Source organism: Megascapheus bottae, chromosome 8 (genome assembly GCF_031878675.1).
Source record: "Megascapheus bottae isolate mThoBot1 chromosome 8, mThoBot2.hap1, whole genome shotgun sequence".
Lineage (NCBI taxonomy): Eukaryota > Metazoa > Chordata > Mammalia > Rodentia > Geomyidae > Megascapheus > Megascapheus bottae.
In genome coordinates, this window is record NC_143516.1 from 57470778 (window position 1) to 57497113 (window position 26336).

The 26336-nt window shown below is 39.3% G+C and overlaps 2 long non-coding RNA genes across 4 annotated transcripts in view; one reads left to right on the forward strand and one right to left on the reverse strand.

Annotated features, from left to right (window-relative positions):
- The window catches only part of LOC150059988 (uncharacterized), a 40944-nt gene extending 19980 nt beyond the window's left edge, over positions 1 to 20964 (reverse strand). For both annotated transcript variants that reach the window (XR_016536418.1, XR_016536417.1), the window contains exons 1-2: positions 20888 to 20964; positions 18838 to 18943 (exon numbers count right to left, since the gene is read on the reverse strand). This is a non-coding gene — a long non-coding RNA (uncharacterized LOC150059988). The remainder of the gene's footprint in view (positions 1 to 18837; positions 18944 to 20887) is intronic.
- Positions 20965 to 21017: 53 nt separating this feature from the next.
- On the forward strand, positions 21018 to 26128 carry LOC150059990 (uncharacterized). Of its 2 annotated transcripts, none has more exons than XR_016536419.1 (4): positions 21018 to 21098; positions 22200 to 22291; positions 23533 to 23626; positions 25688 to 26128. It is a non-coding gene; the product is annotated as an uncharacterized LOC150059990 (long non-coding RNA). The 2 variants fall into 2 exon arrangements; XR_016536420.1 differs by having other exon boundaries at positions 25905 to 26128.
- Positions 26129 to 26336: the final 208 nt, after the last annotated feature.

Genomic DNA, 26336 nt, shown 5'->3' on the forward strand with positions numbered 1-26336 from the left:
GAGAAAGCAGATTGAGAATGAATGATCTCAGAGGAAAGCAAGTCAACAGAACCCCAGAGTGAGAGGTCCTGAAAACAATATAGGACACTCAGAACAGTCAAGAAGGTGTTAAGAAGGGTGAAAGGATATTTAACCTCCTGGCAATGTTCTCTTCCTAAGGAAGATATTAGAAGGGAGGAGAAACACACACACACACACACACACACACACACACACACACACACACACACACGACTACAAAACAAAAATCCAAACAAATAAAAAACATCAGAAAGAGTGAGTTTTTATGTAGTAAATACTGCAAATCCTATTCTAGCAGCCCATCTTCTGCTCGGCTAGTCAGCAGACATTTAATAAAGATACCCTGTGAGCCAAAGAAAGGGACAGATGCTAACTTTGAGGAAGCCTGTAATCTCTTAAGAAAGACCAGCTCATGCTGGGTGTGTAGCTTAGTGGTAGAGTGCTCACTTGGCATGCATGAAGCCCTGGGTTTGATTTCTTGGTATCACATACACAGGAAAAGCTGGAAATGGTGCTGCAGATCAAGAGGTAGAGCACTAGCCTGGAGCAAAAAGTATCCAAGGACAGTGCCCAGGCCCTAAGTTCAAGCCTCACGACCTGCAAACAGAAAAACAAGAAGAAAGATCAGCTCATGCTCACTCACACTAAACACAAAGCCAATTAGGATCTGCTGTAAGGACGCATAAGGTTTTGAGCTTTGAGGAAAGAGGAAGTTACTCTGGCTGCTCTATGCCTGCCTCCTAAGACTTTCTGGGAGACCCCTTGGCCTTCCATATGCCTCAACTTCCTAGCCATGCTGCACAGCCATTGCCAGCACAGTGCTCACCTCAGAAGTTGAATCATTGATCTTCCAATCCCAAAGCAAATGACAAACCGAGCTAAACTGAAGCCCAATGCCAGTCTGGATGACGAGCATCCAAGTCTGCCAGAACACGACTGCTCAGAGAGGAGAGAGGACTTGCCATGTGCACTGTGCCATATTGCTCCAACCCACATCCTTAAACCCCACCCTCAGTGATGTCACAACAGACGGAAGTTATTTGGATAACCTGTAATAAATTCCCAAGCATCTGTATCAACCAGAAACGCTCTGGGCTGTTTTCACTGCCTAGGAGAAAGCCAGAAGAGACCAGTTTTCATTAGTTCAGGTGTTTCCCTCTTCCAGCTGTGTGTTTTTGAAGATAAAAGACAGTTGGCTCTGTATTTTCTTCATTGCCTTCCTAAAGTCTGGTGCCTTTGCTTTCAGTTTCTCGCTGACACTCAGTGCCTCATCCCTTTTCCCAGCATTCACTGCTCTATCATTACTTGTGTTCATCTCCTGCTCATCCCCTTCCATCCATCTTTAAAAAAAAGATCTGGAAATCTAAATCTGCTCCATGACTTTCAGGAGGATGACACAAAACAGTGTATAGCTATGACAAAGTCTTTCTTCAAGAATTTTAGGTTCTCTAAGGATTCCTTTGTCCTCAACTGATTCTGATATGAGAGTAGAATTTCTGTTTAAAGCCCAAACCAAACCTAAGCTGACAAAGAATACACACCTTGGCAAAACTTAAAATATATACAATATCATATTTTCGAAGTGCATTTTGTAAAGCTAATGTTTAAAATTTATAACACCTTTAACAATGGTTTCTTTTTTCCTTAAAGCTATTGTCCTCAATGTATTCAGTGGGTAATATGGATTAATCTAAAACAATTGAAAGTAGCTAAATGGACTTTTCAATGGCTTTCGTTTGTAGAAAAGGAAATCTTAAAGTGAGGCATGCTGAGGATTCTAGAATATCCACTTTTTTTTACCTTTGTATGAATTGTTAAAAAATAAACAAACAAAAACTGTGGAGGACAATACCCCCAGACATTGCTAGAACGATACTTGGGAATGTAACAATAGAAACTAGTTTGCATTTTCTTTCATAATTTTCTTGGGGATTTTTTTAGTACTCTGCACTTCCTATGACAGGACCTTCCCCTCCCCCACCTGAGATCTAACCCTTGCCATCTTAAAAAAAATTAAATTAATTTTAAGTAGTTTTATAAAAAGGTTTCAGTTCAGCATGTCAATTTATGAATACAATGCATCTTGATCAATGTCATCCTTTTCATCATTCTTCCTCAAACCCTCTCTTCTCCCAGACCTCTTCCCACATGGAGGGAAAAGGAGAAAAAAAATGCAAGCATGCATCTTTCTTGCTTTATGTCTGTTCCCCAGGAGGTCTAAGTTGCTCTGTGCCTGGATCATCTGCACATGTGACTCAGGAAACAGTGCAGACATCTGGTCCTAAGCAGGATCCTTGGATTCTGAAACAGTAGCCTAGCCCTGATCAAGATTTCTGGAGTTGGTGATGTGATTGGTGCTTAGTTGTCACCAAGGTTTCTGTGACAAGGTGAGGAGGTTTGAGCATAGATGTAGGCATTCATGTCCATCACTGTAGTTTCTAACTTGGTCCTAGCCACACAGTGGATGGACAAAAACGGCTTGTGAATGAACAGTGTTCAATCATAAAGGGACTGTCATGGTAGTCTTTAAATACACATTTGGATGCTTTTGAGTTAAAAATGTAGCTACAAATTATTTCTACCAAATCTATAGTGAAGTGTCTAGTACTGTATTTCTATGAAGAAACAATGGTACAGCTACTGCTAATTAAAAATAATCCAGGAAGTAGAGGTGTGGCTTAAATGGCTGAGTGCCAGCCTTGAGAGAAAAAAAGCCAAGCAAGAGTCCAAGGTGTTCAAGGGCTTGAGTTTGTCTTACTACTGGCGCGCCCTCTCTCTCTCTCTCTCTCTCTCTCTCTCTCTCTCTCTCTCTCTCTCTCTCTCTCTCTCTCTCTCTCTCTCTCTTTCACAGACATCCCCCCCCACAAAGTGAACTTGAATTTTTTATGTGACCCTATGAGATGATCCTTATGTGTTTACTTAGCAAAAGTTTGAAAGTGTAGTAGTGAAAACTTTAGCTTTTGCTGTCTTCCCCTTCCCAGTCCCCTGTCCCATTCACCTTCTTCTCCTTCTCCTCCTTCTTCTCCTTCTCCTCCTCTCCTTCTCCTCCTCCTCTTCTTTTTATCCTCCTCTTGTTCCTCCACCTCCTCCTCCCCCTTGCCTTGTGTGTGTGTGTGGGTAAACTTAGAACCTCATGCTTGCTAGACAAGATGAGCCACATACCCCAGGCCTTTTATTTTATCTTGCTTGGTTTAGTTTAGTTATGTCCTAAGTTTGAACAATCCTTAGGTCTCTTACCTACAATCTCTTTAGTAGCTATGGTTACAAAATTAATCCATCATGTCCGTTTCTCGAAATGGGTACTTTCTAAATTATTGTCCTGGCTGGTCTTAAAAGGAAACTTGGGCTCCACTTGGGTAATTAGACTTACCATGTTTGATTTCAAAAGTTTTCTTTTCAAGAAGTAATATACTCACTACCTGATGAGTGTATCTCTAACACCTCTGTATATCACCCCAACAATAAAATACAATAAAAAATAAAATGTAACATAAATTTCAAAAGACACAATCACAAGAAATAAGTATACATCCATATTAATGCATGCATAATATAAATTATGTATTTTTTACTTCTATAGCCATGTTGGGAAAAATGAAACGAAAAGGAATAAAATTTCCTATGTGGTTGGAGATATCAATTGATAAAACTGTTACCAATTTAAAATAAACTCATACAGCACTAACAAAAGTTTTTGTTTGTTCTTTTTTTGTTTGTTTGTTTGTTTGGTTGGTCATGGGGCTTGAACTCTGGGCCAGGGTGCTGTCTCTGGGCTCTTCAGCTCAAGGCTGGAGCTCTACCACTTGAGCCACAGTGCCACTTCTGGTTTTCTGGTGGTTAATTAGAGGTAAGAGTCTCATGGACTTTTCATACCCAGGCTAGCGTTGAACTGTGACCCTCAGACCTCAGCTTCCTAAGTATCTAGAATTATAGGCATGAGCTACCTGTACCCAAGTGATCTCAAAAATTTTACATTTTTCACAACTTATTATATTTTATTAGTGTAGGTCATGGAAAGCAGATGTTGGGATGAGATTAAGCATACCAGAATTGCAGGAATGACACTATCTATGTGAGGAAATAGGGCAGGGACTGGGAAAGTCTGGATGAGCAGGTCATGAAGGAGAGAGGAAGAAACAGTGTATGAAGCTCCTCCACTACTGTATTATCTAAAGAACTTCCCAGAGTCCCAAGTCTTCAAGGAGTGACACCATCTTGAAAACCCTACTCTGGTCTATTGTTACTGGGAGCAACTCATGGGTTGTGTACCCATGCAAACATGGTGGTACATAGTTAAGTACAGAAGTGCTTTCTTGTGGGAGGTCAGCAAGCACCTGGTTCCCCACCAGACATAGTGATCAACACTATATATGCTCTATATTTGAAAACCTAGAAATATCTCTGTGTAAGAACAAAATTTTCATGACATCTGAAGTCATACTCAAATTCTTACAATAGCTCAATTGAACCTTTTAGCAGCCCAGGGATGTGGACAGGAGAACTGTGGCAGTCTGGCATCATTGGTTTCCAACTTCAGTCTCCAGTTCCCACCTTGTTCCTTCATAATAGAATGTTTCATTTTTAGGTAAACTCGTGACTGTGCACATAATGACTTATTTCCTAGAATTCTTTGTCAGGGGTATGGATGTGCCCAGCCTCTGATCGACTCACGGAAAATGTAATTATACTTCTGAAGAGATGATTTACCCATGTTCTTGTTGACTAGAATACTCATGTGATCACTGAAGTTGGAGCAACCATATTGAATCCCAAAATAGAAAACATCTACTTATGAAATATAGTTCAAGAAGTCATGGGACACAATGGATCTTTGAACTTCCTACCATCAGATATCCTTTATGAGTGCATGAAATGAACTTATTTCTTGTTTGAATCAGATTTTTTGACTTTCTATCACTCAGAAGTAAACCTAATTTTACTAATACAAGCAAGCAGTTCTGTCAAAAATTGGGCCCAGAGAGACTGAATGCAGTTTACTTCTTTCTGACACAGGTAATAAGTTGTGAAGCTGGGATGTTAACCAGCTCTTCTGACTTTGAGGTTACGTGCATGGAATGAAATTTTCTGTTTAATTAAGTTAAACTTCAGTGTGCCCCAATTATCTAAAACTATCAAAGACTTCAAGTAGTCTTCTTTCTTGATCTATGTTACTTTATCTTAAAATGGAGAGAAACAAGTTTGTGCTACATTCCTATAGAATAGTTTTTTTAAAATTATTTTTAGAAAGAAAGTGCATACACAGACATATAATACTCTCCCCCCTCTCTCTCTCTCTCTCGCGCTCTCGCTCTCGCGCTCTCGCTCTCTCGCTCTCGCTCTCTCGCTCTCGCTCTCCCCCTGTCACTCTATGTCTCTGATCTCTCCCTTCTACTCCAGACTCTTAGAATGAAGAGATATTTTGTTGGCATTGATTTACTGATTTTGAGGGCTGAATTACAGGAACAAAAACTGTATATTCCTTACACAAGATAAGACTGACCCCTATGAGAAGGCTGAGATTTGAGAATCAAGGTTTGAGGCTAACTTAGGCAAAAAAGTCCATGAAACTTTTAATTCCAATTGACAAATAAAAAAAAGGAAGAAGGAAAATGAAAAGAGAGAAAAAGAAAAGAAAAATGGAAATGAAAATGTGACAGAGCACAACCTTGAGTGATAAATCTAAGGAACAGCACCTAGGGAGCATCAAGCAAAGTTCTTAGATTGTTAAGAAATCTATCAGAAACATATCAGAGGTGGAGGAGTGCAAGAATAACTTATTTCTGGAACAGGCAACATTCTTGCTAGTGGATTGCATGTCTTACCACTTAATGTGTATCCTATATCATATTGTGCTTGGTTACTTAGCAATTATTATGAATGTTGTCTTTTGCAATTCATGAAACTATGAGATCCACTATGATCCTTTATTTATTTTTCATGCCAGTCCTGGGGCTTGCACTCAGGGCTTGTCCCTGAGCTTTGTTGCTCAAAGCTAGCTTCTCCTACTTGAGCTATAGATCCACTTCTAGCTTCTTCCTAGCTTATTGAACATAACAATCTTAGAAACTTTCCTGACTAAGCTGACTTCAAACCTCGATCCTTAGATCTCAGCCACCAGAGTAGCTAGGATTACAGCTGTGAAACTCCAGTGCATTGCAATTCCACTTTTAAAAGATAATGTTCTTTTAAATGATTGAGCTAACTTTTCTCTTTTCCCCAAATACACAATTGCTTACAGCTGAACAATTTTGGGGTTATATATTATTTTTAAGCCAAACTCCATTCTTTGTAGTTCCTGTTTAAACCTAGATTCAGAAACAGAGAAAATGAAATCCTTTCATTCTGAAGTTAATTCAGGGGGAAAAACCCCACAAAAATTGTTTTATCTTTGTATAAATCTCATCTAAGATTCATGTATTTATGTGACTATATAGCATTCCATTTGAAGATAATGACTAACTACTAGTAAGTAATGACAATTTTATTATGAAATTTTTGGTGGTGTTGCAGCTCTGAGAACTAAATGAGTCTATAAGATGTCTCAGGGCTCTTACCTCCCTGCAACTAATGTAAGACTCAGAGTCAGAGCTTTAAGCTTTCTCTTTATCGTCCCTACATAAAGCAAGCATACATCTGATTTTTACTGCAAATGAAATCATAAATGCCTTTATTATATCCTATTCCACAGCATAATAGCAAATATTTCCAATTGAAAAACAGTATTATCTATATGAAAATTCACACACAAATCCTTTTAAATGTAGTGGCTGTGAGTTAGCTATCTGAATCATAAATCCCAGAAAGGGTGAGTAGACAAAGGGATCATGATGTATGGTACTTAGGTGTTAAGTGTTAAGGAGAAACTTTTCTACTCTTTTCCCCAAGATTCAACATTTTGGGCATTCAGGATAAAGCGTAGGAAGAATAGCTGACACTATTTTAGACAGCTCTAAATATTTTCATGGTCATCAAGAGTGACATAACCAAATAGCCCACATGTTCCAACAGATGATGGTAACTTGGGTTTTATGGTGACATTCAAAAGTCATGGATTTGAGCCTCATAGTACATATCAGCTAGCAGTGGGACCTTACACGAGTTATGGAACCTTGAACAACAGCTTCATCTTTGATGAATTTAAAGGTTCAGATGTGCCCTTTCAGATATACATTTTCATTTACCTTCTACCCAGAGGCGCCTGAAGGCTACTTTCCCTTAGGTGCCAGGTGAGAACTAGTAGACCTATGCGAACAGATGCTCTTGGAGCAGAATTTTGACCTATTTGCATGGAGAAAACTCTACATGGGAGAAGTGGTAAGTGACTGGGAGCTAACATCACATTTGAGATGGGGGTTGACTTGTAGAACAGAAGTGGGGGGACAGAGATTGTGTTCCTTAACTCTCTGAAAGGCTGAAGTCACAAATGTGGTGCGTCTATGATTCTGATGAAATCTGAAGCAATTATGAGATATTTTCTAACTTCCCAAGGGTTTGTAATTGTGTTTGACAAAGCACATAGCTGACATCACATTTTCCAATTTTTGTCCAGATGTTAGGTGTCATATGAGCCCAGACAAAGGCAGCTGATACTTCACAAAGGCAATTACAAGTGATGAAAAAAAAAAGTCCTTTAGTTGCCACAGAAAAATTTAAAAACCAAACTATTGACTCAGGTTCAACATTTGTGTGGTTGAGTTCAGCCAAACTGAGCTGTTTTATGGCCCAACTAGGTGATTATTGGTTAAGATCCTGCCCTTTGTGGCTCATGTTATCAGTCTGCTTTTTGTATTTGAAAATAATCCTACTCCCTCAGCTTTCAGCAGACAACTTCACTGTGTGGCTTAGGATGCTTTCAACAAATGAGAGAAAACCCAATCCAAACTGGCTTAGGCAAAATTGGAATTTATTGGTTAAACTAATAGAAAAGTTCAGGAGCACATCTGGTTTCAGATGACCTCACAGGAGAGCCTTGATCTCCAGCCTTACGACCTGGATTTTCTCAATCTCAGTTCCTTCTGATTTAAGCCAGACAGACTCTTCCTACCATAGGTCAGGATATCTTGTGCTGTCCTTGCCTGAGGTCCTGTTGGAACTTACACCCGACTTATAACCAGAAGTTTCAAAAAATGTCTCATCTTTTTCAGTGTGTTCCAGGTATGACACGTGCCTGAACCTGTTGCTTTGGGGAGTTCTAGGTGTGACATACCTCAACTTGATGCTTTGGGCAGAGTGTGATGACCTCATGGAGGTAGGATTGAGTCATGTGCTGAACCTCATAGTCATAGAGGTAAAATGGAAATAGGTGCCCCCCCCCAAGAGAAATCAGTATAGTTTCTAAAGAAGGTGGTTTTATCCTGGGAATCTACTTCATTTAGGCAAGAGGAGCCTCTTGCAATGTGGGATCTAGGCCTTTTTTTGTGTGTGTGTGGGTCATGGGGCTTGAACTTGGCTTGGGTGCTGTCCCTGAGCTCTTCGGGTCAAGGCTACTGCCCTACCGTTGAGCCAAGCCCCACTTCCCATTTTCTAGAAGTTAATTGGAGATAAGAGTCTCAGGTCCTTTTGTGCTGGGCTGGCTTTGAACCCTGATCCTCAGATCTCATCCTCCTGAGTAGCTAAGATCACAAGCATGAGCCACCACATCCAGTCTTCACAGATTATTTTTTTGGAAGTTCTGGGATTTGAACTCAGGATCTCACATATGCTCAATTGGTGCTCTACTACTGGATGCACACCCTCAGATTTGTTCAATTCTGTTACTTTTCTTAGGCAGTGTCTTGTGCATTTTCTCTGAGGATGGCCTGGATGATAACCCTCCCATTTCTATCCATGTCACTGGGAGCATAGTGTGTGCTACCATGTCAGGCTTGTTTGCTGATTTTTTATTTTTCTTTTCTTCTCTTTTTTTTTGTTTGCTGATTTTAAGGCATTCTTTTTCCTGAACTGTGATCCTCCTGATCTTTGTCTCCCAAATTAGCTAGGATTATGGGTGTGAATTACCATATCCAGTTTGGAGCTTTTAAAGGAAATACCAGTCCTGGGGCTTGAGCTCAGGACTTAGGTACTGTCCCTGAGATTGTTTTACTCAGGGTTAACACTCAATAACTTGAGCCATAGTTCCATTTCTAGCATTGTTGCCAGTTAATTGAAGAAAAGAGTCTCAATGACTTTTCTGCCTAGGCTGGCTTTGAATTGTATCCTCAGATCTCAGCCTCCTGAGTAGCTAGGATTACAGGTGTGAGCTTTTTTTTTTTTTTTTTGCCAGTCCTGTGCTTGAGCTCAGGGCCTGAGCACTGTCCTTGGACTTTCTCAAGGCTAGAGCTCTACCACTTGAGCCTCAGCACCACTTCCGGCTTTTTTTCTATATGTGGTACCAAGGAATCGAACCTGGGTCTTCATGCATGCTAGGCAAGCACTTTAACCACTAGGCCAAACTCCAGGCCCAGGTGTGAGCTTTTTAAAAACTGAGATATGATATAGTCCTGGCTAGACTTGAATTTGTAGTCCTCTTGCCTCAGCTTCCTAAGTGCTAGGATTATAACCAGGAACCATCACACTTGGTTCCATCTTTTTTTTTTTTTTTTTGCCAGTCCTGGGCTTGAGCTCAGGGCCTGAGCACTGTCCTTGGACTTTCTCAAGGCTAGAGCTCTACCACTTGAGCCTCAGCACCACTTCCAGCTTTTTTTTTTCCATGTATGTGGTACCAAGGAATTGAACCCGGGCCTTCGTGCATGCTAGGCAAGCACTCTACCACTAGGCTAAACTTCCCGGCCCCGGATCCATCCTTTTTTACTCTGCTTTTTGTTTTAGATTTTAAGTGTGCCTAGGTCTCTATATAATTCTCTCTCTCTCTCTCTCTCTCTCTCTCTCTCTCTCTCCTCTCTCTCTCTCTCTCTCTCTCTCTCTCTCTGTCTCTCTCTCTCCCTCCCTCCCTCCCTCCCTCCCTCCCTCCCTCTCCTCCCTCTCTCTCTCTCTCTCTCTCTCTCTCTCTCTCTCTCTCTCTCTCTCTCTCTCTCCCCTATCACTGTTTTTACCCACTTACATTTTATCTGTAGTGTGATATTTATTTTTTTGCTCATAAAGTTCCCCTCCCCTCCCCAATTTATCTATGCTCACAGACCCTAGGCTCTACTTTTTCCATATCACTTACTCTTAGTGTACTGAAAAATGTTTTGTCTCTGTTGTCTGTATGACACAACTCTTTATTTGTAGAGGTTTGTCCATGAACACAGATCTCACTGTACATATTTTGAACAGGAATAATGTATTATAGGAGATAAAAGGCTTCCATTGGGATGATTAGAGAGAAAGGTTGAAGAAAGCTTGCTGCTAGCTACACACAACCCCAGATTCATACAAGCCATGAAGTGCTGTAGCTAGTCTACAGTGATTCTCAGGAAAGTGCCCAGGACTTCTAGGAAATCTCCTTTTATTTCTTTTTCTATTTAAATTTTTTTAATCTAAAAGTGAGAACAAAAATTTTAATCAAAGGGGCAATGACAGTGTCTGAAGTCCCTTTCTAACAATGTTCAAAGCACATACCTTCCAGGAGCCACATCTCTCTTCCCCTGCCTTCTTTCAAATCTGAATTACTGCCAAAGGATGTGGAGAGATACGATTTCTTGACTTTTAGTCACAGAAGTAAGAGGAAGAGCTTGGAAGGGTGAGGCTAGTTCTTAATGTTAATAGCTTGTAGTAGGCACACTGGATATTTCTTTCTCCCCAATGTCTTGAATGTTGCTAAGAATTCTGTTCTCGAGCTGCTCCCAGAAAACTCAAGGTTCTACTAATTACCTTGTCTGTGGACTAGCAGTCCAATCACCTGAAGGTTGGTGATGATTTACTCTATTATCCCTGCACAAGTGTCTTCCCAAATTTCATACTGGATTCTATGAGACAGTTCACACATAAGGACAACAGATGCAGCTTGTCTTAGAATGGATTATTTTCTTCTTCTTCTTTTTTTGCAAACCTTAAGAATCCTATCAGGCCTAACAAACACAGTCCTAACAACCTTAGCACCCCTAACTGCCCTAAAAACATAATCTTACTAACAGCTGAAATTAATAGAGCTAACCTTAACCCTAACAACCTTGAGCCCAAACAAACCTAACTCTAATACTCACAAGCAACTCGAATAGTCTTAACAGCCCTCATTGCTCTAACCCTAATAACACCCGACATTAATAAACTAAACCCACACCCTAACAGCCCTAACAGATCTAACATCCCTAATCCTAACCACAAAACAGACATAGCCATCCCAACCCATAGACAGTCCTAACCCTACTAACACCTGAAGCTAATAAAGCACACCCTAACCTTATCAGTACTGACGGCTCTAACATCCCCAACAACCACTAAATGGTAATTTTCAAAACTATAATTCTTTTTTTTTTTGTCGGTTGTGGGGCTTGAACTGAGCCTGGGCACTGTCCCTGAGCCCTTCAGCTCAAGGCTACCTCCCTGTCTCTAGAGCCACAGTGCCACTTCCGGTTTTCTGGTGGTTCATTGGAGCTAAGAGTCTCATGGATTTTAGTGCCCTGACTGGCTTTGAACCACGATCTGATTTCAGCCTCCTGAGTAGCTAGGATTACAGATGTGAGCCACCGCACCAGGCTTCAAAAAACTCTACTTCTAACAACCTGAATAACCCTATGTGCCCTAACAACACTAAATAGAATGAAATCTTTACTTTTGGCTTCCGCATCTGCGATTCCTTCAAACGCTATCTCCTTCAGCCATATAGTCAATCAATCACCAGATCAAATTTTAGAATGTTTTCTCTCCTTCCTATTCCTACACTCCATCAAGCCTCCTCTCTGGACTTCTAGGCCTGGTGACCCTCCTCCAGCCTGCATTTCCTGCCTTGGTGACCTCAGCCTCCTGTGTGGAAGTCCCACCTCTGGGGCCTCAGTCACATGACTACACTTCCTATCTCATTTACCTCAGCTTCCATGCTGCCTGACTTCCCTTGGCAACAGCAGCATCCACACTGCAAGGGTTCTCTTTTACTCAGTCATTGAATGGCTATTTAAAAAGACTAAAAACACTGAGCAATCCTTCATCCAAATAATTCTGGATAACACATCAAGGATAGTAGGCAAATGGGTGGTAGAAATTATTAAAAGACAGTGTGAGATTAAGAATCGGACAGATATTTTAGAAAGTATTCCCAAAGCTCTGTTTTCTTCTTATCCAGAATGAACTTTGCAGTGTATCTGTTGAGTCTTGAGAAAGGAAAGGTCGGATGGAGAGTCTGAGTTTTCATATTCTTATGCTGATACTGAATTTCTCATCTGAAGTTTGCAAACATTCAATGTGTGGTCTCTTTGATACCAGAACACTAAGGGGGAAATGCAACTCAGCTGAGTCCCTGGGTTGGGCATTATGGTGCCGCCATCTGTCTGTTACCCCAAATGCATTTGATGTGGATCATAGCCCTCATTAATTTGGGTGGTCTAGATGTCTCTGCCCCTTGGGTCAGTTTGGAACTGCCAGGAGAATAGGACAAGTATACTGTCTGAAAGTCACATGGCAGGCAGTGGTGCAGCAGGCTGGTAAGAAATGCTGGGAAAGCAGCCTTTCTCATGGAGGCTGGGATGTTTCTAAATACTGACAATACCTGGAAGCCAAGCTAATCAATGATCTACAAACTACTTGTTCCTTGTTTCCTAAATAGAGGAGTTCCTTCAGTGTTGAAGGGTCAGCATAGGGCAGGTACTGTTTCTACATGTATTCCTCCATTCTTTCCCCCTCCATACCTTTGCTTTGTGGCACTTCCACATTCTCCTTCATGTAATTGCACCTCCAATATTACTATCTTTCACCTTTTTCAAAGGAGATAACCACTGGTACATCCATTGGATTTGAATTTCGAACTGGTTTTTGCATTACTGAGCCAGAAACCAAGAAACAGTGGTACAAAAATAGGATGAAACAAGCTTTATTTTAAACATTCTAAGCAAATTTGCAAAAGAATGTTTATTGTAATTCAGGGATGAAATCTTGTAATTAATGTTTTACTTCTAGAAGTACAATCATGGCATTTATATATTCATTTTTGTGCTGATACCAGGGTTTGAACTCAGGGCCTCTCACTTTGGTTCAGCTATCTTGCATACTAATGGTGCTCTACCACTTGATCCACACCTTTAGTTTGACATTTTGTTGGTTAAAGATTAAGTGTCAAGTACTATTCTGCCTGAGTTGGCTTCAAAGAGAAATCTTCCAGGTCTCAATTACTCAAATAGGTAGGATTATAAACATGAGTCACTAGAGCCTGGCTAATATTTATTCAGCAAATTTGCACCCCTTTGCCCAAAATACTGTAACCTTATTAACAGCCTTGGCTTTAGCTTAATTAAATGGTAAGCCCATTTCCTACTCTTTTGACAAGAGAAGGAAAAGTGCATGGAATGCAATTTATAGGATGTTTCTCAGTATCCGAACTCTCATACATAGTAGGGTTATTATTGCCTGGTGGTTAGAACATGGTCTTACACTCAGACTACTGGAGTTCAAATCCAAGCTGGTCTAGTTTGATCAGGGAGAATTTTTTTTATTAGAGAATTTATTAATGTTGATTTTTACATCATATTTTAAATGACAAGTTTAACAAACAAGTGTTCAAGGAAGGAATCTATATTTACAATCACTGGGACTTAGTATTTAGAACTTAATCAAAATTAGGCTAAGGGTTTGTATGTCATAGAAACATATTAATTTATGAAATAAAACATTATGTCTATAGAGTCATAGGTTTTTATGTCTATATAGTACGTTTATATTTCCATTACCATGTCCATAGTTTTGGTCTGCAGTTATTGAGTCCTTGTTCTTGTATTCTTTGGATTTAATAGCCACTTATGATGGATACCATGTGCCTTTTGTTCCTTATGTCTTGACTTGTCTCACTCAACATGATTCACTCTAGATTCATCCCCTTCCCTGCGAATGCCATTATTTTATCTTCTCTGTTGGCTATGTAAAATTCCATTGTGTATATACACCACATTTTCTGTATCCATTCATCTGCAGTAGGGCATGTGCATTGTTTCCATCACCTGGCTATTGTGAATAGTGCAGAGATGAACATAGCTGAGCAGGTGTCTTTATAATATCCTGGGTCATGATGTTCAGGATAGATGCCCAGAAGTGGTATGGTGGGATCCTAGGGAAGGTCTATTTTCAGTTCTTTAAGGAACTTCCACAGTGCTTTCCAGAGTGGCTGAACTAGTCTGCATTCCCACCAGCAGTGTAGTAGGATTCCTTTTTCTCCACAACCCACCAGCAACTGTCATTGTCTGAGTTCAAAATCTTGGCCATTCTTGTTGGGGTAAGGTGGTATCTTAGGGTTGTTTTTATTTGCATTTCCTTTATGACCATAGATGATGAACATTTTCTCATATGCTTTTCTGCCATTTTAATCTCTTCTTCTGATAAGTCTCTCTTTAGTTCCCTTGCCGATTTAGTGAATGGTTTATTGGGTTTTCGGGACCAGGGAGAATTTTTGAAATGTTCTCTATGCCTCCCTAGCTTCATCTGTAAAAGGAGAATAATAATAGATTCTAATCAAGGAGAATAAATTAAATTGCTATGAATTCCTGGGCTTGGCTCCAATAGCTTACTCCTCTAACCCTAGCTATTCAGCAGGCTGAGATAGTAGACTCAGGTTCAAAGCCAGCCAGAGGAGAAAAGTATATGAGATTCTATTTCCATTTTATCAGAATAATATTCAGCTGAGAACATGGTGAGCTGAACAATAACATGACACCCCTGAGTTCAAACCCTGGTACTAGCATAAGATTATATGAATTATCACTGGTATCTATAAGATATACTTTTTTTTTGCCAGTCCTGGGGCTTGAACTTAGGGCCTGAGCACTGTCTTTGAGCTTACTCAAGGCTAGCACTGTACACTAGCTAGCTACAGCACCACTTCTGGCTTTTTCTGTGTATGTGGTACTAGGGAATCAAGCCCAAGTCTTCTTGCTTGCTAGGCAAGCATTCTACTACTAGGCCAAACTCACGGCCCTAAAAGATATACTTTTAAAAATGGGCAATTGATGTCTAACTAAAGAACTAATTTTAAATTAGTTTATATTTTAGGACATTTTTCAAAATTTTCTCGTGTCTTTTTATCCAAAACCAGATTTCATAATTTTTCTACAATACTGAGAGCTTCTTGGCTACTGACACTTATAAAAGAAAAGATTTATATAGTAGTCTGTCAGATTAAAAATCATTAGGTATTCCTTCTAGAAGTCAGAGACCACATCCAAGGCAAATTACATGCATGTTTTCTTCCAAGTGTTAATGTGCTAATCTGCTGGTTCCCTCATCTAGGCAACATGCCATAGTATCCTGCTTGAGCAAAACACCATGGTTCTTGAAAATTTCATATAAATACTGCCCACTGTGCTTTCACGTCTGCAAGTGTTATACTCGCCCATTAAAATCAACTAGCTGGAACTGGCATTGGAATCAGTGTAATTATTTCACTTGAAACTACAACCTTCCTTATAATAAGGAAGATTAGACTTATTTATTCTTTCAGTCTAGTAGACATTTTTGGTTCTGTAGGTTCTGTATGGTAACAATCCTTTGAGCAAATATTTTGTGCTTTTTCCCTTAGGATACACATTTAAATACTTCTGGTGTTTACTTGATAGTGAAATTGAATGTTGAAGAGAAGCTTTCCTTCAGTCAGGAAAAGTGTATTTTTTTCTTTTTTCTTTTTTTTTTTGGTCAACTGTGGGACTTGAACTCTGGGTCTGGGCATTGTCCCTGAGCTCTTCAGCTCAAAGCTACTCTCCTACCTCTTGAGTCACTGCACCACTTCCAAAGGTATATTCTTTGATATGGCAAAAACAGGTGGAGGAAGAAGCATGAGACAGAAATCAAGGTGAAAGCCACTTTGGTCACTGGCCTAAAGAAAGCTTCGCTCTCAGGAAGGGGGAGAGGTAAGAGGAAGTAGGAGGCCTCTTCCTGCTTTCTGGCTGATTGGCTGTCTTGCTTTACTGCATTCCTACAGGCTGACAGATTTCAGTCTTCAAATGGATGTTGACCCTTTGACCTTTATTGAAATGGACAAGCATCTGAAGCACACTAATTTTAAGCAGTTTATCCATTTTATTTTAGTCATAAATAAATGGCTGCAGTTGAACATTTTCAGGGCTTTTTCTCCTTTTCTCTTTTTTTTGGTCCACGCTTCTGTCTTTTTTTTTTTATATGCTCTTTCTATATTATCCAAAGCAAATTATTTCCTTTTTCTAAATTTTATTTTATTGTATAGAGGGGTTACAGTTATATTCACCAGATAGAAGGTGCATTATTTCTCACACATTGATACCCCTTCTCATGTTTTGTCCCCATTTCTCTCCCCCCACCCCCTCCCCTCATTTTTCCCCTCCTATTTCGAATAAACAAGTAAACATCTATATAGCAAGTTCTTTCTTTCTTTTTTTTTTTGCCAGTCCTGGGCTTGGGCTCAGGGCCTGAGCACTGTCCCTGGATTTTCTCAAGGCTAGAGCTTTACCACTTGAGCCACAGCACCACTTCTGGCTTTTTGCTACATATGTGGTACTGAGGAATCGAACCCAGGTCTTCGTGCTTGCTAGGCAAGCACTCTACCACTAGGCCAAACTCCCTGCCCATGGCAAGTTATTTCTTAAAAGTAACAATAATTCACGTTCAATTGGGTTTACAACATACTTGTTATCTGAGAGAGTTAATAATTGAGCCATGGTTTAGGGATTCAGACATGCCCATTTGCCTGCTCCTGGCCAAGCTAAACAGCTGTGCTTCATATATATTCTACTACTTCATAATAAGCTCACCGTAATGGCCATGTATTTCACCTCAGGACCTGTTTATAAGCAGCTCCCGCTCTTGCTCTCTAGTCAAAGAGAAGGTTCTGTGTTCTTTTCGGCATCATACAGTCATTTTTTTGTACTTGCCAATAGTGCCTTCACTATGAGAAAGCCACTAGGTGTCAGAACAATAGTAAAAGCTAAATCTATCATTTGTGGTATATGGGAACTCTAGAAGATACTTCAAATAAATTACCTGAGAATTTTGTCTACCTTATAATAGTTATTTGTCTAAGATAATGACCTGAATGTGGAGGTATAATTTGGTGGTACAAGTTAAATGACTTTTGTAATGGACAAACTACTGAAAAATTGGTACCAAAGGCTCACATACTGGTGGGTTTGCAAAGTCTGTATAGCCCCTCTTGTGTGTCTTGAATACTGATGGTGTTTATTTAATATAACTTTCAAGTATTATGATCTGTTCAGACTTTAAATCAGTATGCATTTTTGAGGAAATTTGGGCAGGGAGGGGAAATCAAAGCCAAGAGAAGCAAATAAAAAATCACACATAATCTCAATATTCAGAGATAATCCTCTTTCATAACTTGCTTTTCCTTTCAGCATTGCTTTTGTACATTCTACTTCAGTAACCAAAAGTGAATTGGAGCTTCACACCTCCTTGTGGTGAATATATATGAAGATATAAAAGTTTAAAGGATTACAGGATTGGTTATATGGTTAAGCTTTATCAATGTGCCTAATCAAATGCTGTATAGTATTAGACACTGGATAATGACAAGTTCCTTATGCCTAGCATAAGCATCTGAGCACTGTCCCCTGGTAAATTCACCCCTCACCCCAATGGCCAGCATAGTCAGGAAAGGGAAGGCTATTGGTCCCCAGTGACCAGTTGTTTTGCTCATTCTTCTCTATGTTGCCAGTGACTAAAATCCTGCAAAGTCCTCATCATGTGGGTATCTCCAGCTCTCCCCTCTTGTCTCCTCCAGTCCTCCCTCTATCTCTGTTTATTGCCCTCTCTACAGTACATGGTGCCCCAGGCTCCTCCATCCCCACACTTGGTTATCCACGGCATGTACTTCCTTCCTTTCATTTATTTTGCCTGCTGTTCATTCAAGTTTCAAAAGTCTCTTCCTTAATCTTTTCCTAAGTTCTGCACAGTTAGCAGATTTTTCCTTTGCCCTTCATTGAAATTAGTTCATTCCTCTTCATAGTTATTCTTTGCTATATGTTTTTCATATTTATTTATTCTTATTATCTTTAAGTAGTTGTATAAAGCAGTTTTCATTCCACAAAGCAATTTATGAAAACAATGCATCTTGATCAATATCACTTCTTTCAGCATGCTTACCCATCCCTCTTGACCCACCCCTCCTGAATAGCTGGTTGATCTTCCAACTTCAGCACCCAATCCAATGTTTGATCAATGGAAACAGTCAATAAATGTTGAATGGATGGACTGTATGAGTGAATGAATACTAGAATAAATACCTACCCTGAAATTACAAGAATAGAATTGTTAGGTGTGTTCTGCATAGTCTTGTAAACTTAGGATTTCCTACAATAAATATAAATGGCATTGTATGTATATATATGTGTGTTTACAACACCACAATAATTATTGTGACTGAATTAAACATGCACCAAAACCACCATAATTATTGTGCCTGAATTTAATATTTAATATTTAAATATGTAGGCCCACTCGAGCATTTTTTGCATCTCCAGTCCCACATTATATTGTCTCAGCATCCACGTACCAACAATACTCTATGAGTTTGTCCTCTTCACTATGCTTCTACAGTCTACAGGGCCTTTGTACTCACTATTTCTCCATCTAGAAATCTCACAATTTTCTTCTTTACTATGTTGATTTCTGAATTATTCTGATTCCTTCATTCAGGGTTCTTTTTCTTGGGGATCTCCTTTATAAAGAGCAATGAATGTAATAATAAAATGGACCACAATAATAGTAAGAGCTTACCTAGGGCACATTGTAAAATAGCAATATTGTGAACATCCACATTGATTATTTCATGTAGCCTTCTACAGCAACTCTCTGAAGCAGGGACCACTCATTCCCTCATTTCCTGTCAGGAGAAGTTCAGAGAAATTAGGCGGCTTATCTAAAATCATGCAATGAAAGCAACCTAAGCCTCTAACTATGCATCCTTTTCATAACTTATTCTAGGTACCATGTTATTCATGGAACATGCTTGATGAATGTCTTAGTATTCAAAAATTGTGAGCTCAGTATCATTATATGCATGGCTATTAATGTAACGCTAGATACAGTTTTGATAATCAATAAATATTTGTCTAATGACTTACTCTTTCTTTGATCTGTTATTCACGGTCAGATTTTATTGAGGCAGTACGTATGTTTCTTCATAATTAACAATGAGAAATTTATTAATATGTGCCATGTCCTCTCTCCCTAACTCTCTCCTTCCTTCTTTCTTTTTTTCAGTTAGACCAGGCTAACTTTGAAATCACAATCTAGTGAGTGCTGGGATTTCGGGTGTGTGCCATCACATTCATCTTCATATCTTAAGAGTTCAATTTTTCATGTGGACAGCTATAATGATAGACAGCTTATATATGATAATATTAAAATAATTGGTCACCCAAAGACATCACAATGAATCTCATTCCCTTTTTGGCTATAAAAGATGTAATTTTAGTCCCAGCAGCTCTAATGTATGGTTAGTATTATAGCACATCGCTGTGTATAATCCTGAAACAATATATTTTATCATTTAAGAAAATGTTCCATAACATGTTCTCTTTCTGGCCCACTAGCAACATTATGTAATTCTCCAAGAATGTTTCTGTTGTATCCAAAGGCAACTTTAGCTTAGGGAAATGTTATCAGCAGTTCACTAAGAGGTTCAATTGTATGCTTTGAATGGAAGAAGAGAAGAAACACTAAAAATTTTGTTTAAATCTATTAAATGGAACATCCTGAGATTGTTTGGCTGCCAAAATACACCATAATAAGATTTTCAAAAGCTAATAATAGAGAAATTAGAAATTAGTGTCCATTCCAGGTTTGTGGAAAGCTATTTATTTGCACTAAGACTTAACAGCCATACTGAGAATAGTCCCCTTTACCTTTTTTCCCCATTTAGTATAAACGCCATTTTGGCTCCATGAACCTTCATGGAAGTTTGGTGATATTGTACAATTAATTTATGCCAATAAAATGTTAAAATGGGGTGAGGACTTCACACACCAGAGCCCACATTAAGATAATGTATTTCCATATGACTAACAATGGCTAGGAAGGGAAACAGGACATCACATAAACTGTGCTAACATTATAATTACTTGTGAGTTGCCATTTTCAATAAAAATTAGGTATCACATCTTAAAAATTCATTGACAAATACTTTGGGGGTGCTCTATGTCTGTTACGTACAACATTTAAGTTCTGAGACCATTCAGAATAACTGAATAGAAGGTGTAGGCACAAGCATTTACATGAAATATATAATTAATATTTAATTGTATTTTCTTATTAATCTCCTTTAAGATCATTTTAGAAGTGAGAATTGAACAAATCGTCTGGGAAGCAAACATTTCAAATGCCTTCACGGAACTGAAATGTGCTAGGAGATATTGTGTCCATCAAATCTGGGATGTATCTTTTTGCTGGACTCTATTTAAAGTAATGGTAGGTACATTGCTTTTATCTGTTTCAAAAATGTAGTGTATAATCTCTAAACTGCCTCCCTACCAGTGTTGACCTGAAGCAATATGCACTAGGCAGCATTCATATTTTGCCATCATTAAGTTATTATAATTTATAAGCCCTTCTAACATACTATCAGTACTGCCATAGAAAGATGTTTTTAGCAAATTATTTCACAAATTCAACAAATCAAAAACATACTTCACCACAGTTTTAGTAAAACTACAAATGGACTTGATAATGGTTCGCAAAATATTTCTCAAGGTGTGATCCCCAATGAATCTGATCAAATCTCAGAGGCCAATATTACAACAATTGACTAATTCATAAATAGTCTTACCATTTTGAAGACTCCACATTGGGAATAGCTGAACAAGGAAAAAAAGAGAGAGCTTTTGCTCTTAAGTTCAGAGTTACTTTAAATTCTAAATTTGGAATTCAGAATTTTTTAATTGTTACCTTTGCCAGTGAGGGTAGTGTGTCACCAGAATGCAAGCATTTCTCTTCATTTACCTGTGTATTCAAGAAACCTGCAGAGCACCTGGTGTATAGTAAGTCTTGTGATATTAAGAAAGGAAACGGTGAGGAATAAGAGGTGAGGTGAGGAGACAAAGTGGTCCAGACACTACAATGGAATAGTCACAGAACAGATCAGAAGGTTCCAGAGTTATCTGCTTCTACCTAATAGCAAAGACCATGATACTTCCTCCAGATCTGCCATAAATTGTTGAGAACCTTCTGTGAAATCTACAGCATCACACTTTTTGCTCAGCACTCTGATATTATCTGAACTATGCTTATATGAGGTTAAATTCCAAGTCTAGCAATACCAGTTTTGTGAACTTGGATGAGCTATAAAAATCTCCTCAGACTCCTAGATAATGAGAACAGACTAAACACCTCAGAGATTAATGTGAGATAATGACTATTTTTTTTTTTACCAGTCCTGGGCTTGAGCTCAGGGCCTGAGCACTGTCCTTGGACTTTCTCAAGGCTAGAGCTCTACCACTTGAGCCTCAGCACCACTTCCGACTTTTTACTATATATGTGGTACCGAGGAATTGAACCCGGGTCTTCATGCATGCTAGGCAAGCACTTTAACCACTAGGCCAAACTCCCGGCCCCTGAGATAATGACTATTAAAACACATCATCTGGGTTGGGAGTTTGGCCTAGTGGTAGAGTGCTTGCCTAGTATGCACGAAGACCTGGGTTCAATTCCTTGGTACCACATACATAGAAAAAAGCCCAAAATGGTGCTGAGGCTCAAGTGGTAGAGCTCTAGCCTTGAGAAAGTCCAAAGACAGTGCTCAGGCCCTGAGCTCAAGCCCAGGACTGGCAAAAAACAACAACAACAACAACAACAACAAAAAAAAAACACATCATCTTTGTTATCTGGTATATTATATATACGTTCATTTGATTAATTGAAATAGGAAAGGGAAGGGGAAAACAAGATGAGTGGAAGGGGGTTGGGGGAGGGAAATGGGGACAAAAACATGACAAGGGGTATCAATGCGTGAGAAGTAATGCACCTACTATCTGGCAAATGTAACTGTAATCCCTCTATCCATTACAATAAAACAAAACACTTTACTAGTAGATGAGATAGAAGTTAGTCCTGATCTCTTCCTCCCGCCTTCTCTCTCTCAGAATCCTTGGTAAAATGAACAACTACAAAGAAAAAAAAGGATGATGAAGGTTTTGGCACGCCACTTAATGTTGTGGTAAAGGACCGACTCTCTGTAAATAAAAACAATTTCTACTAAATAAGGAGATGTTTATCTTTAAAGCTACTTATTTTATTATTCACTGATAACTTTGGCAAGAGGTCACATTTGTTTAGACATCAGAAGAGGGCAATATAATCAATTATTCATTACCTGTACAAGAGCACTTAGTTACCATTGTTCTCCAACCTATATTTATTATTATTCAAGGTGTAGAAAAGTTCTTTATATTCTAAGCCTAGCTGTACCTGGGCCCATTCCTCAGAAAAGTTCTCTATTGAGGCTCCAGTGAATAGAAAGTAGAAACCCATTCCACTAGTCTCTCTCATTCACAAAATTAAGGAATTGCCATTTTTACTACAATGTTGGTTAGATGCCAGACAAACAGAAACAAAATCCAAACACAAGGTTTCTTAGGCAAACAAGCTCTGTCTGGTTAGCATATGTTCCACACAGAAACAACTGTCATTCCTGTCTTTTCAATAGAAGAAACAGCTTCAGTGCCTTGAGCTCTGAAGAAACCTCAACAGTTCAGAAAAGGGAAAGAACATTGCCAGTGAAGAACACATTTTGAACAAGCTGAGCAAACATGGCTTTGACGTCAGGGAGGGAGGACATACATGGGTAACAAAGGAGATGTGCACACATGGGGATTTTGTGGTACCTGGGTGACTGCCCAAAGCACTAAATCTTCCGAGTTGAGAATCCTTTGAAGGCACTTCACAACGCCTGGGAATTTCAAAGAATATCGCCATAACTGACAAACCCTCCAAATGTCATTTTACCTTGTTCTTCTGTTCCCTGTTGCACTAGCTGTCCTTGGTGACAGACAAGCCCAGTGGTTGCCTCGGGAAGGGAGTGGGTTGCAGCAGATGTGCACATCTGAATCACCTGCTGCCAACTCACCAGGTCCCAGTTTCCCTGTGACTTTGGCTTTCACATGACCCTCACTTCTGAGAGTGGTCTGCTCTCCATGATAACAGTATCTTGTGGAGTGATGGTTTTAACTATTGATTAAAACATTCTGTAATGTTTAGATTATTTAGTCAACTATACTTACTCCTATATTTACTGGGTATGTAAGGAACTCTTAGATGAAAGCCCTTATAACACTTGAGTGAACAATACATAGACAGAGGGGGTACTGGAAGAGTCAAGAACATGTTTGGTGCACTGTTGTTATTTAAGTATCTTTGGAAAATGGCAGCTTTGATTCTGACTCTAATTCTCCCTTCGCTCTCTAATTTTCTACACAGTTTCTCACAGTGCAGAAAGAAATCCAATATCTACATGGGTGACTTTCCGCCCAGTTCAGCCCTATCCAGTTCTCTGGTTCTTAATCATTAAGTGGTAAGTATACAATGACACTGCACATCTGTTTCTGGTCTCGGAAGACAGTCAGTAACGATAGGGGTGATTGAATGCTGCATTAGGTGAAGTAATTACAAAGAAAAGTTAAAAAAAGTGGAAGTGTACCATTTCCCTAGTTTTATCTTAGGCATCCAGCATTGGGGAAAGGATAATATGAGGCCCAGCTGATATGGGAGGGGTGGCTTCGTGATGCATTAAAGTCAAGAAAATGGCACAGCATGCAGCTGCTTGACTACAAAGACTTGCCTATAATGGTGGGGGCAAACCTATTGGCACTTGGCGGTGGTTTTGTGTGACTTGGAATATACTATTTCTTCTTTATGAGTTATCTTTAAAAACAATTTGGTATTTTGATTACAATTTAGCATTACCTTTTGATGACATTCTTCTCTATGGGATTCTAATTATTTGAAAGATGCTAGGAATTTTTGAAAGCACCCAGACTTATTTCTTGAAAGTTGCTTAGGCATCAAGAAACATGGGTCTATTAAGGTTCAACCCAATGGAAGTGCAATTTCTTAGTCTGAAGAGTGAACATATGTGGGGAATTGCAAAAGTCAAAGTCTTCCAAGCAAGGTTAAGTTGCTCTTTAATACATTGAGTGTGCATATTTAGAAGTCTGGGGATTTACAGTCAGCCAGAGGACTATAACTTTCTTTTTTACCTCATGATTTGGTGTGTGTAAATTTGTAGTGCAAGTGTTTCATTTCTCTAGACATTTGTATTTAATTTGCTGCTTAATGTGAAAAAAAGGAAAAGAAATAAAGGTAAGGGAAAGGTGCTCCAGAATGAATACATTGCATTTGACCACTAAGTGAATGCTTTCCAGCATTGTTGCAATAGTGCTCTAACTTCAGGCAAGTGCAAGCAGAACTCTCCTCACAACAGGGATCTGGAGTTTAAGCATTATCTGTAGATTCCAAACAGTCAACAAAGCCAAATTCTATCTTAATCTTTGGCTTTCTTTTACATCTGAATTCTTACGGATTCTTTTAAAATGCACTGCTGTAAGACTTCTCTCTCATGGCAATAACGACAGCCTGTATAGTTTGGGTTTTCTTTTCTTTTTGGATCACTTTGAGTCTCTGTGTAGATTTTCTCTTTAAGAAAACTTGCTAAAGGGTCATGAATGGATGAGTTACCCCCAAATTCATGCTAAAACTCAAGTTCCCATTGTGATGGTACCAGGAAGCATAGAGGCCCTGGGAGGTAAGGCAGGTCACAAAGATGGACCACACTGGAATGGAATTAGCACTTATTTTCAGATGAGCCCTACCACACCCTCTCACCTCCTTTCTACCAACTGGTATTAGTGTACATGAAACCTCAAGGAAGGTCTCTTCTAGACCCCCACAAGGCTCACACTGTGATTGCAGATGTCCTGTCGCAAGAAATAAAATCTCTGTTGCTGATAAAACTACAGTGCTTTGGTATAGCTACCCACCGGACTAACATTTTTGAGGAATTTAAAATCCAAGAGGAGGGGAAAACCGTTCTAAAGGAGAAAATACTATAATGCCATGGTCAGTGTTAGGCTCAGAATAAGTGCCTATCTTTAGGAAAAAATTGGAAAGTGTTGTATATTAAGAGATTTGATTCCGTAGGATTTTCCAGTTCGTAGGGGCAGCCCTTACAAATGGAGAGGGCATCCACTGGAAGAACAGACACGATGGAACTTGAGGCAGCTTCTCTAATTTAAAGGCAAATGCACAGGAGAATCGTGGTATGGATTCTATTAGGCGGGAAGAGTGCACATGGTCTTTCCATGAACCTACTGTGAGTTCCACTAATCCCTGCCGGGGTCCCTCAGACAAACTCCACTCAAGAAATTCTGTCATGAGGTGAGGATAAAAATAGGGAGAAAAGGACACTTTTTTCTTTTTTGTTTCTGTTTAGGGAACCCAATTCTTTTGGTCTTCAAAGTTCTTAGCCTCATGGAGTTGTGGGCTATTTTTTTCGTTTATTCTCCTGAAAAGAATGTGGAGGGAGAAATATTGCAAATACCCCCTGCTTCAGCATTGTTTGATTTTTTTTTTACAGAATGAATAAAAACAGCTCCTAGCAGCTGGTTGAAACAATTATGCTGTTCACCAAAGCCTTTGCAGATGACACTGAATGTTAAGAAAATAACTCTTTCAATTAGTGTGTGGCCTGTGCACCTGCGAGCTGGAATCATCCAAGGAAACAGATCCAGGAGGGTCACAAGAACAATGCAGGGATTCACCCACTGTCTTTTTCTGCTGTTGCATTCCCACAGATGTGACTCTGACTGGTGCACTTGCAGGAGAGGCCACCCCCTCACATCCCAGGAGGACCAGAAATAAGAGTTCAAAATCTAGAAAACTATTCATTTCTCACTGTCTGCCATCTGTATAAATCTTTTTTCATTTTGTGGATCCCTTTATTTTGTTGCTGTGGTTATATTTTTCAGAGGAATGTAAGTATTGGAAGAATTACCATTAAATACCTACCTTCATGTAATGAAAGAGCAAGTTCTTTTGTTAACTGAATAAATATTCTTATTATTGTACTTGCTGCTATGTACTTTTTAATTTAATTTTATTCTTTTCTAGTCCTGGGGCTTGAACTCAGGGTCTGAGCACTGCCATTGGACTTTCTCAAAGCTAGAGCTATACCACTTAAGCCACAGCACCATTTCCGGCTTTTTTCTATATATGTATTACCGAGG